The sequence below is a fragment of the Pistacia vera genome, unplaced genomic scaffold, assembly GCF_008641045.1.
Source record: "Pistacia vera cultivar Batoury unplaced genomic scaffold, PisVer_v2 Contig42, whole genome shotgun sequence".
Taxonomy (NCBI): domain Eukaryota; kingdom Viridiplantae; phylum Streptophyta; class Magnoliopsida; order Sapindales; family Anacardiaceae; genus Pistacia; species Pistacia vera.
This window is the reverse complement of record NW_022196246.1, coordinates 193441-207084: the sequence shown is the minus strand read 5'-3', so window position 1 is coordinate 207084 and position 13644 is coordinate 193441.

The window sequence follows — 13644 nt, the reverse complement described above, 5'->3', positions numbered from 1 at the left end:
CATTAAGTTACCTAAAGTAATGACATGGTAACATTTACTATTTAATGATATGATTAAAGGTTATATAATAAAGTTCAAATTTCACAACCCTACAATTTGGTGTCTAATCAAGAAAGTGAGAAAATTATTACTTTAACAAACCAATTTAGACCTTAGACAAGAGTGTTCACCAATTAACTAGATTCCAAATGTGAATTGAACAAACATAAAGGGTGGTAACAAAAGCCAAGAAAAATATGTTGGTTAGGTGGCTAACATCTTACAATTGTAAAACTTAAGGGATCAAGTAATTTTGAACTGTCGGCGCAAGGTTGATAATTTAGAGAAATAAGGTTGAGTCGTCGTTGACAACCAAAAACAACAAAGGCCATAGGTCGAGTCACCTGAAATAGTAGATGCTTCTATTAACAATTATAAAGCGAATACGATCTACTCGGTTGAGTCGGAGATGTTATGACGATGAAATAATGTATTTCATTTTATTTTATTTTTGACTTTTTATGGTTTGGAAGATGTAGGTTGGGCTTAGAGTGAAAAATTGCCCATAAGGTCCATTAAAGAAGAAGGTAATAGAGTACAGGTTAAAATGTGCAAATTCCGGCTGTCCTCTCCATCCTACACATGCTGTCCAGCCCATTACTGTTATCTGAATGTGACACCCTAACCCTTACTTTTGTTCTTCTTTGGTACCATTTTATTATTATTACCATTTTTTTTTCCCTATTTTATTGGTTTCTTTTGAAATTGGGGTTTTCCATGATTAAAATAATAAAATAAATGAAAGGTCATTATCTACAACTCTTTTTTGGGTAACTGGTAATTTTATAAAGAATATCCTACAACAAAAAACAAAAAAAAAACCTGAAGCCGCACACCCCACTCACAAGAGAGGGACGAGAAAGCACAAAAATAAACAAGAAAAACTCAAGATGCGTTATCTACAACTTTAAAAGACTCCCTAAACAAATTATGGGAAGCATTTTTACACCACATTGGCTTGTTTTCTAATTTCTACTTTAGTGCGAGCCCACTTTTTAATTACAAGTATTAATTTTATTGATATTTTTAAATTGTTTTCAAAATAATTTAAATTGTTTTCAAAATAATTTAAATTATTTTTTAATATAGTTTGATTAATTATGATACTAGACTAAATCAATTCAATGTCATTGGTAGTTATTAATTTTAATATCTATATGGCACGCATTTATTGGTTTGTGGTATTGCATTAATGCAATGGTACCACTTTAGTAATGTGAAAAAAAAAATTATATATTTTTTGTGGGTTATTGTCCGCTAAAACACACATAAAAAAAAAAATTATTATTATTATATCGATATATTAGAATTTGTGTGTGTCAGTGTGTGTGTGTGTGTTTTTTATAATATTTTGTACTTGGAATATATTAAAAGAAATAAAAATATTAGATCAATTTATAAAATAACCTTTCTTTTATTATGATAAAAAGAGTATTAGTATGTTATCAATCCAATAATTAATCAAGTATTTATATAAAATTTTAATCAAACAATAATTATTGATCCGTATATTTATACGGTAGCTTAAAAGAGTACGTGGGTGTAAATGTAATGGTGGGATCCTATACGGTAGTAGACTAGTGTAGACTTATGCCTATTCTCGAAAGAAGGTTATTTATAATAAAAGTCAAAGCCAAAAAACAAAAAAAACAAAAAAAAAAAAAATGTAAAATGATTCCAATATTTTAGATAACTCGTTTCCAACCTTTAATCACTTGTCCTTCGTAATCCTCCCATTCTCCGTCCTTCCCAACCATATTCCAATTCCTACAGCCTACAATAAACTTTTTTAACACCTTTATATTATTTTTATTTCCTTGAAAGTTAAAAATCAATATTTTAAATAATTTTTGTGAAAAAAAATAAAAGCAAAATATATTTATTATCTATATAATCATTCTTGTTGTGTGGATAGTTCGAAACAGATAAATTTCCTTTTGGCATATAGATTTCTCGCGATATGGATTTTATGATCAAATAAGATTATTACTTCCTGTTTTATCAAATTTGAGTTCATCATTAACTCAACCGTGTCTCATGATCAAAGCCGAAGATCACGCCACACTTTGTTTTATCAAATTTGAGTTCACCTCCAACTTAACTTTGTCTCATGATCAAAGCTGAAGGTTACGCTACTCCATATTTTATCGAATTTGAGTTCATCTCCAACTCAACCGTGTCTCGTGATCAAACCCGAATATCATGTTGCTCCCTATTTTATCAAATTTGAGTTCATCTCCAACTCAACTGTGTAACTGACAATATATAAACCCAATTGTAATATGTTTTCTAGGGAGAGAGAGGAACAAGTCTCAGAAAATCAATTACAAACTCTTTACAAATCAAACTACTATTTCGACACATTCAATAATATAACCACTTTAAAAATCTTTTCTTTGTGTTTTTGTTTAATTCATTGTTCATCTATCGATCCAACATTGAAATCATGAGTTTTCTACAAACTTTTATATAGATCCTATCACGAATCATACGTACTTCTCATCAGTACAAATCAACACTAGAAGGAGGGCCTATGCCACTCTCAAGAAGCCGCTCGCCCCCTGAGGGGGGCTATGTTGGTACCAAAATCTCACGTCGGCTATGAGACAAGAGCATTGGTTGCTTTTATAGCATAATGACACCTTCACCACCCAGAAACGCCTTTTCAGGACAAAACTATGCAGGCTCCAGGGCCAAAACGAACAATACCTTTGAGAACTTATTTATCATGTGTCTGGATCTTATATATATCAACAATTCTTTACGTTATAAAACTTTTAACATAATCATTAACCTTTGATTCGCATGTTAAAACATCAAGATGTTTAATAAAAAAACTAAAATATGAATGTTTTTAATTTCATACTAATTTTTAGGATTGTATATAAAAACTGTTTCTAAATTCATTTTAGCTCATTTCAACTAATTGTATCTTTATAAGATTTTTTTTTATCTATTATCTATTATATATGTAAAAATAAATAAAAAAATAAAAAGTCAATCTTATAATTAAAATTTTAAAGACAAATGGGTATATAAAAAAAGAAGTGAAATCTAGCAACTTGTAAACTTAATTACAATCACAAAATAATAAATACTGCCTCGATTTACATGCATAAACATTTTAATTAATCCAAAAGCATGCTTAAGACTTTTAATAATTTTGATTAGTCAAAAATGGTTGTTAATTAATTTGCAGAAAGAAAAGCAGTTCCAACTCAATCTTGCACATGAAGTACGTGGAGGTTGAGCAAATATTTAATTAAACATTGTGATTAATAAAAGGGAGAGGAAGAAGCTAAGAAAGAAGAAGAAGAGAGAGGGTCGGTGGGGGGCTAAATAAGAGCACTTTTGTGAGAAGCCATCAGACCAAGGGAAGTGCTTCTGCAAGATTGATTAGAAATGATGTAATTGATTACCTAATTATATTTGAGAGAATCCGAGGTGAGATTTTCATTATTTATTTTTGTCTTTAATGTATTGTAAATTTCTATATTTTTAAATGCTTCATTAATGTGTTAAATAGACCTTAATTAATTAATTTATTGGGATAATTTTTATGTTATCTATAACGTATATGTATTTTTTTATTTTTTAATAATTAGGGATAATCAAGCCAGTTTATACGCACTTCAACTAATCTATCGAAACTCTAGAACTATTAGTTAGGTAAAATATCTAGTGATTATCTCTATTAGTTCAAAACTTCTTCAGTAATACATCAAAAAGTCTATATCGAATTACTCAGTTACCCACATATATTTTAATTTATGCAGTGACTCTTCTTTTTTTAATTATAGAATAAGTATTTAACTTATTTTCCATCAAATAGAGAGATGAAGTAAGCAATTTGATCATAGAGTTGACCGACTTAAGTTCTTAATTATATAATCAAAAGATAGCGAGACAGAGGAAAAATTAAATTGAGGGATGACATAAGGTATCAAATAGTTTTACTTAACATTAATTTAAGAGAGTTATTAAATCGAATGCTATGCTACTATTTTTATTTTATAAGATAGTAATACATTAGGGTATAATTGATGAGATAATATAAATCAATATAATTAAATAACCACCCAGTATATTAAAATATAAAGATAGATTAAAATTGATATGTGACCAATAAAATAATAAGGAGTTTAAAAGAAGTATTATGCATGAAAGTGAAAAGTAAATTATAGAAAAATAATTAGGATAATATTGGCTCCACCCAATTATTAATCAATTAAGATCAAAATTGAATTATGATTGGTGGTTTCGACTTTCGAAAGAAGTTAGGGTTTGGATTACGGGTAAAATGACAAAATAAAACATAAGAAGAGTTAGCAACATTTACCCACCCAAGGCTTGACGAATCTCAAGTTCCCACCTATGGTTTCATAAATTCCAAATTCCCACCATTAAATTAGTAAAAAATTATTTAATATAACGTTTAAAGGGTAAAATGGCCAGTACTACTGCATTGAGTCTGAAATGGAAGTGATAATTCCTGGGGAGCCCCTATTCCAAACCACCACCACCACAACCGTCCAAACCACCACAACCCAAGAGGCTGCTGGTTTGGGGGCGATAGGGGGGTTGTAGTGGTGTTAGGAGTTGTGTTTATGAGTGGGGTGTGGAGGGGTAAGGGCTTTGATGAGGAGGAGATAAGGATGCTGATAGTGGTGTCAAGGTTGATTTTTGGCATCGAAATCAACTAGAATCCAACCTGAAAACTGAAAAGTCGAGTAAACCAGCAAGAAGTTACAATCGGCGTTTGGTGGGTGCACTCAAGTAGAGAAGTTAGGGGTTTTAGTGAGGAGGATAAGGCGATGCTACTGGTGGTGTTGGGGAGGTCCAACGGTATCGAAATTAGGTCAAATTTTTGGCTTGATCGGGATGTCCTGGCCAGTGATGGTATAGGTGCAGGTGGAGAGGTGATGGAGAAAATTTGAGATTTGGGGGTTATTTTGAATCAAAAGTAAAAGGTTCAGGGGCAGTGTGATGGTAGCAGTACCTGTACTGTGTCAAAATCCAAATTTCACTAACAATATTAATTTAAGGGTATGAATCTAGAATTTAAGAAAACATGGGTGGGAATAAAAATCTGCCAAACCTTGGGTGGGTAAGTGTTGTTTTCCCAAATAAGAAAGGGGAATTGAATTGATAGCCTGATAGGTCCAAGATAGGGAAGTGAAGTATTGGTACACTACAAATAACATCTTTTCATAACGAAATTGTCAGTAGTACATGAGACAGGACTTTAAATAAAGCAACCTGCTCTCTCTTGTCAATTCACTCAACTCCCAATTCATTCAGTTACTGTAATTTCTTCCCTTTCTCTCATTTAAATTTATTCCCATTTCTCATTTAAATAAACAGTAAAATATTGTACTTTTTAAAATGAAGGTTAAACAGTTTTATTGTTGGAGCTTTGCTTTTTGTTAATTATTTAAATATTAATAAGTGGTTTTTTTTTTTTTTTAAACGATTAGGGTATCTAGACAGTTTATGTGCACCTCAACTAATCCTATGTGACTCTGGAACTATCAATCAGGTAAGAACTCTAGTAATTACCCCTATTAACAATCGAAGAGAGATTCGAACTTAAGACCTCTTGAGTAATACACTTAAGAATCCCTATCGAACCACTGAATCACCCAGAGATAGTTTGAACATATGAAATGGTGGTTGCTTTATTTTTTATTATTTGTTTGTTGATGATGATTTAAATTATAAGAATTATGATTGTTTGATGTTTCATTTTTCCTCTTCACGTTCTCTTTGGAAGGGAATATACTCTGCTCATGTTTGCCTTACCCTTACATCCCCCTTGGTTTATGAGAACCACTCACAAAGTCTTCTACTTTTATTTATTTATATTAAGCATCAATTATCACTTGTTTAGATGCCCATACAAACTTGTTTATTCATAAATTCTTTATATATATATATATATGAAACCCTAGTTTTGCGGTGGTCAGCAATCGACAAAAAATCAGGTGTCAGAGCGAGAGAGTTTTTGTAGAGAGGATAACACAGGTTTAAATGGTGATGACAAAAAGAGTTTTTGTCACTGAAATCGGTCGGAATTGGCTTTGGGTAGAAACAAAATATTAACTTTGGGTGCGAAAGTGATAGTTTGAAACCTTTTGAGTGTGAAAGTGTTTAAGGCAAACCTTGGTGGGAAAAAGTCGTTTACTGTAATAAAATTTCCCCCATTATTGTTATTCATATAAGCATGGATTTATATAAAAATCAAACCCCCATGTAGCAGATTTAATTATAATTATAATAAAATTGATGAATACAGACACACCACGTGGCTTTATTCCCAACAGCCTGTTTAAGCTTGTAAAAGGATTCCTAGTTTAATAAAACAGAGACAAAAGGAAGAAATTTCAAGTTGTAACAGTGCTATAACATGCTTTGGATTTAAAAAAAAAAAAAAAAAGCTTAGTCAAGTTCTCTTCATTATCTGATAATGGTGATTGATGAGTGAGATCAATAATAGTAATGCTGGAAATACAGATTGTCCTTTTTTTTTTAAGTACCGGTTGGTGGTGATGTGAAGAAAGAACCTCCTCCCTGTACACTTTGTGTTTTAATCAAGCAAAATGAAAAATTATATGAATCACAATGGAAATGTCTGTTGGCCTAAAAGAAACCAATTACACATTTGCTACTTATTTTGGTCTAATAGAACCTGACATTTTGCTTATATACCATTATCATATTTTTTTTTTATCACATCTTAGATTGTTAACGAATGAGTTTGAGATTTAGCTTTAAAGGTTTAGATATGCCTTATTAAGTAGATGTGTTTTGCGTGGAGGATGCTTGTGTGAATTTAAAATACAAACCCGTGTGGACCTGAGCCTAAAGTAGATGAAAAATCAAGCTTATTCTTGATTGCAAAATACGATGGAATTCAACATATGATATGTTGGCAACGACAATCAAGTTTAGACGTGTTTTCCCTGGTTTGGAGGACAGAGATATCAGTTATCAATATTGTCTCAAAGAGGAGGATTGGGACAAAGTAGAGAAAGTTTGTGAAATTTTAAAGTGTTAAAGTGGTGTGACCAATCTCATATCGGTGAGTGATTATCCGACATCAAACTTGTTTTTAAAACAAGTTTGTTCAATCAAGATTATGTTGGATAATAAGAGTGAACATGAAGATGAATTTATAAGGACTATGGTTAGGAAAATGAAGCAAAAGTTTGACAAATATTGGGGGGAATGTAATTTGCTGATGGTTGTGGTTGATGTATTGGACCTTAGACTGAAGATGAAAGTGATCCAGTAGGCGTTCCCTAAGATGTATCCTGAGGCTGAAGCGTGGGCAAATACTGTTAGTGTTCGAGATGCTTTGTATGAGGTCTATGGGGAGTATGTTAAAGCCAGTAGAGCATTGACTGCTGCCCTCGCTTCTACATCTGCAGAGGATGGACTTCAAGTAGTTGGTGAGGGGTCGAGGGCAGCGGCTGACAGGCCAGAGGTTTGGGATGATTTCAGTGGGTTTCTGGACGTGTCGAGACAGTTGAGCCAACTAAATTAGAGTTAGATTGTTATTTGGGAGAGGGGTGTCATAAATGTGTAGGGGATTTTGCAGCGTTTGATGCTTTGACATGGTGGAAGGCAAATGCAACGAAGTTCCCTATTCTGTCTGCCATGGCTCGTGACATATTAGTCATCCCTATTACTACGACTGCTTCTGAGTCTGCTTTCAACGTTGAGAGTAGGGTTATTGACACTTATCGATCGTCGTTGGCTCCCGACACTATGGAGATGCTTTTATGTGGATACGATTAGTGTCGGACATTGAATGGGGTGAAGAAATGGTGCAAAGTAAGTTACATTGAATATTCTTTTGATTAAATTCATTAATTATATTATATTTATACTAACTAAATTCAATTACTCCTCCTATGTCATTTTCAGGAAGAGGAGCAACCGTTGGAGATCACGCTTCCTATCCCGTAAGTTTCTAGGATTCAGTACATGATTTGGCTGTGGTAGGAGGCACACACAGGTAAAAGTTTGATTCATTTCGGTTTTGTTGCATGATTATTCATTTTAGTTACCTAAAAAGATACTTACTAAATTTAACATTTTTTACAGCTAGGGGAAAATGGTGGTTTCAGTATAGGACAACCCGTCTATAGACGACAACCACCTATATTTTGATTGTTGGAAAGTTGTTTTTTTCATTTTCTAGACTGTATTTTGATGAAAACTTGGTACACTTGTATTTTGTTGCATAGTTATCATGGTTAATATGATGCAAGCTATGCAATAGGTATTAATTGACACAAATTTGTGGATTTAAACAAGTTCTGGAGGGAAAAACAGACTGCAGGGTTGGAATTTACCAAGTTTGACCGAGCCTTGACGAGCTAGGCTTGCGAGTGAGCTCGAGTTCGAGCCCCTTTTTCCTAGCTCGACAGGCTCGAGCTTGATCCTGTAGCACACGAGTCGAGCTTGTTAAGCCGAAAGCTCGGCTCGTCTTGACTTGTTTACGCCCCTAGGTTGGACCTTGAAAACCCATATGAACTTAAAATAAACGAAAAAACCAAAGCAAGCAATATTTGCTTGATTGGATCCGAGATTTGACAAGTTTTGATAAAAAAGAACCTAAACCTGCAGGCTTTGGCTTAATGAAGCAAAATTTTTAAGAAAATCAGAAACAATCTGTGAGTAAAATTTTGGTTTGCATTCAATACTTAAGGCTTGGGCAAGGCAACCGCCATTGGGTGGTTTCATGGTAACAAAGAAGTTCCTGAGTTCAAATCTTCTAGCTAATAGGTGTGACCATTAAGGAGATTTATTCGATCGTTTATTTTAGGGTCCTGAAAGATTAGTTGAAGTGCGTATAAACTGACTGGATAACTAAAAAAAAAAAAGCTTGGGCAAGAATAGTAATTTATGGAATGAATTATTGTCCTTTGTTGTGGCTACTTTTCTTATTCCAGCTTAATAATCTTATTCTTTTTGCACCCAATTACATAATTATAGTATTATACAGCAAAACACAAAATTATCAAGTGGGTTAATCTTGGAGTGTTTTCATTTGAGGCCTTTTAATGACACTGCAGCTAGCCTACAGGACGCCATTGAAGAGGCCTTCCCATCTGTAGCTCTAGCTTCATGAATCGAGCAATAAAGACAGGTCAATTCTGACAAAAGAAAAGCAAGCTGAGAGCATGTGGGAGCTATAATCAAACTGATCGAGATGAAGTGACATTTCAACAAAAATATTTCACAGCTTGTTTAAAGCTTCCATGTGCACTGTGCTGTGTCAGTTAATTGCAAAAGTCTAATAGAGGAGGAAACAATGGATTCATATTTCAGAGTTTGGCCTTCTGACATTTTTAGATGTGTTCCCATTAGCACATTTAAAGTGTAACTAAAATGGTACTTATAATGTTCATCGTTCATCTCATCTATAAAGTTTTCTGAGTTTAACCCGCGCGTAAGTTTTTAGGTACAATGATCATTTAAAGAAAATGATAAACTCATATCATTCCGTCTCAACGAATGTGATGATGGAAGACTCAAATTTTTCTTTATTATAAAAAGGGTACGAAGAAAGAAAACTTATAGTTCTTGATACGTGTAATACGACGAATCTACAATATGACACTACGTACAAATTGTATCCTCCAAATAAGTCAAAAATATCAACTAGGGAGATATTTTACATCATTTTTTTTTAACAAGGTAGGGTCATTTCTGGGTTCAATATAGTTTTGTGTTATAAGTTGGGGAGATTCTGCTTAACTTTGACAAGCTAAATCCAGATAACTTGTAACACCAGCACAATTATGAACCCTATTATTATGGAATAGTCAGCTCAAAGGGGGAAATATCAAGGCAATCATGAATTGAGTATACAAACAAATATCCATCACATGAAGTGTTTTATTCATATGGTGTAGTTGAATCCTTGATATGTCCGTAGTGAAGTTTGATACAATAGAAAGTGAACTGTTGGCTTCATGATAGGAATAAATTCTTTTGCACTTCTGGCTAAAATGAATTGCTTAGAAATTCCTTGATTGGTGCCAAAGAAATTGAAGTGGTTCAGTTTATATCCCAAGCAATGATTTTTCTCTGATATAATGGAGCTTTTACACATAACAGGGTCAAGAAGGAAAATGAAAATCCATTGATGGAATCTGAAGTTGCACATGTTGTGAAGAAGTACAAGCAAAGCAAAGAACTCAAATTTAGCTGCTCTTCACTCTTGAAAATAATAATGGAGTTGAATGGAAAAGATGCATTTGGTTAAAAGTTTCAGTGCATTTAAGAGTTACCCAAAATCTCCCTAACATGGGTTATTTAAAGAAACGAAGATGGATTTCAGATTGGTGCAAGAACTTTTATGAACTCATGGATTTCTTAAGTGCAGCTTTATAGAGTTTACATGAGATTGGCAAAAAGGAAACATTGACAAACTAAAGCCGTCTGTAATGAATATGCTAAATGCATACTATGAATTGAACAGCCAAGCAAAGTGGGTGGTGGCCGGTGGTTGCATTTTTATAAAAGCTGCTCATTGTATTGAAGTTATGGCTCTCACAAAGTCACAACTTTAATGGTCGGCATAGAAGTGAGAGATGTCTAGGGGTGTGCAAAAGAACCGGTCAGAATCGGAACCGGCAGGTACTTGGGGTTCCGATTCCTACCTGAAACCGATCCTCAGGGGGTAGGTTTCGGTTCTAAAAATCAAGAATTGGCCGGTTTCGATTCCGACTCCAATTCCACCCCTGCTAGTACAGAGAACGGGAATTGGAACCAGAACTGAAATTGAGATTCGAGTACCCAAGTAGGAACCAGACTGAATTATAATTTTTATAAACTATTAGGGGTATATTTGTAAGTTTTATAGGGTTTATGTGTCATTTTTTAAAAATTTAGGGGTAATTAAATTAACCTGGGTACTCGGAACTAGAGCCATAACTTATGTTTCCCGTTCGGGTTCTAGTTTCAAATCTAAGGAACTAGTCAGTTCTGATTCCAATTCCAGTTCGTTTGAATTTAGGTAGGTACCCAGACGACCCTCCCCTAGAGATGTCAATGTGGTTAATGTGGAACTGTTATGAACCAAGCAATTGCAAATTTACAAAAAGTGGTTAGTCGTACAATTTCCTATCCGATTGGATCTATTTAACACCTCTAGAATTACAAAAAGTTGCAGCTTGATGAAAGCGAATTACAAAGAGTTTTCCTGAAGCTGAAATAACATTAATGTGAAAAGTCATGGGCTGACCCGGACCAGAGTTGATCTGGGCTGGGATGTTATTTGACCGGGCTGGGGTATGATGGTCACAGACCGAGACTAACCCTATAACGAGACCTATGGGCCCAAGTAAAATTTTTTGGTCCTCCATTTCAATGTTTGGGCTTGAATGGATACGATGAACGGATGAAGGCATTTTTTACAAGAAAATGTTGTGGTCTATTACGGGCAATGTTATATATTTAATCATTTATACAAACTATTCCTTACAAAATGGTGTGGCAGCTAGGGGTGTTCAAAACCGGTTAATCAAATTTGTAAATCAAACTAGTTTTTCGGTTCAGGAACGGATGAAGGCATTTTTTACAAGAAAATTTTGTGGTCTATTATGGGCAATTTTATATATTTAATCATTTATACAAACTATTCCTTATAAAATGGTGTGGCAACTAGGGGTGTTCAAAACCGGTTAATCGAATTTGTAAATCGAACTGGTTTTTCGGTTCAGGAATTTTCCTGAACTGAAACCGAACCGATTAAGGGGAAAATCGATTAGTAAAAACTAGTTAACTAGTTTTGAACTGGTATTAATTTAATATTTAATATTTTATATATTTTTTAATTTTATATTTTTATAATAAACCAAATTTTTATTTATTTTTATTTAATATTTTTATAATAAACCGATTAGTAAAATCGGTTTCGGTTAACCGGTTTCCATATTCTCCTAAACCGGTAACCGAACTAAAAATTCAGTTTTTTATTTTCTTTGAACCAAAATCGAATCAGTTTTTCGGATAACTGAAAATTTGGTTCGGTTAGGTTTTTATATTTTTTCAACACCCCTAGTGGCAACCCTACATGTTTGCTATGTAATCTTTTTTAATTATTTAATTTATTTTTAAATTTAAAATTATCCAATCATCTTAAAACACATCAGTTTGTATATAAAGTATCATAAAATAAAAGAGAGGGAAATGATTTTTAGTGCCCTTACTTTATCTTCTTTTTATCCCATCTCTAAGGTATAATAGTATTTAAAAAAATTATTAAAAATAAATTCTTATACGTATTCAAAATTTTTTGGAAGAATTTATAAACATTATCATTATTTTGTTCAATAATAAAAAATCTTTTAGTATCTTATGTTCTCATAATGTTGTCAGTTATCGAAACACTTAAAAACTAATATAAACACTTTGTTTGGTTAAGTTCTAGTTTTTTCTTGGTTATATGATTAGTTTTTGGTATAGAAATGTAATTAGCAATAGTTATAAAACTAAGAAAATGAAACAAAAAAAGAAGGAAGAAACTAATAAATAACTCTTAAAAAAAAGATCAAGCTGTAGTTGCATAAATATTTGCTTTAGTTCAAGACAAATATGAAATCTAGAAATTATTTTATATGATAAAGGGAAATATTAAATTTTTTTTTTTTTTTTGGTAACTACAAATATAAAACTCTGAAATAAAATATACATAGGAAGAAGAATACAATTTTTTATTATAATTTCCCCATGAGAGACCAGGCCAATAAATTATCGTAGACTTGTTATAACCTTCAGGTGAAATTAATTGCAGCCATCACTACTCCGTGCCTTTTTACCAAAAATTTGTACTCACCATCTTGACCTGATGATGACCCTTCCTAAAATTTTGACTGGAGACAGATTTGGAGCCACTTTTATAGCTACAATCCAACATGAAGATTAATTATTAGATATCATGGCGCTTTCAATGCTATATTAGCTTCCTTGACCATAAATTTTACTTCGTCAAGAGTAATTCAACAGTCATGTTGTCTTCTTTCTGTGAGAATATAAACTCAAGAATCTATGGGCATTTTTGTTTCACCCTTTCCATTGATTTTTATGTTATCCGGATTAAAAAACAGAATATGTGTTTTTTTAATTATTAGGTTATTTCATTTAAAAACTTAATCTAATTTAAATATGATTTTTTTGTCTAAAGTTGAAAAAGTAGATGAGACTTGTATTATATTATCATATTTTATTTAACTCAAAATATTTTTCTAACTTTATTTTCACAATAAAATTTATAAAACTATCCTTACCCACCCAAACTCTTGTCGGCTACCAACAAACATTGCCGGTCGTTGCTGCTGTCACAGGAACGACCAGATTCTGGATTTAGCCAGTCGTGCACCGATCTGACCGTTAATGACGACCAGATTCTGACAGTAGATTTGGTTGTTTTCGGCCAGACCCAGCTGGTCGTGCGCCATTGTGGCGATTGTCAGCTACCGTCCGACAATGATGGTCGGCTTCTGGCAGTGGCTTGGGTGGATATGATTGTTTTTGTTAATTTATAAACTTTTACTGTGAGGGTGTTTAACTAAATTACCAAATATAGGA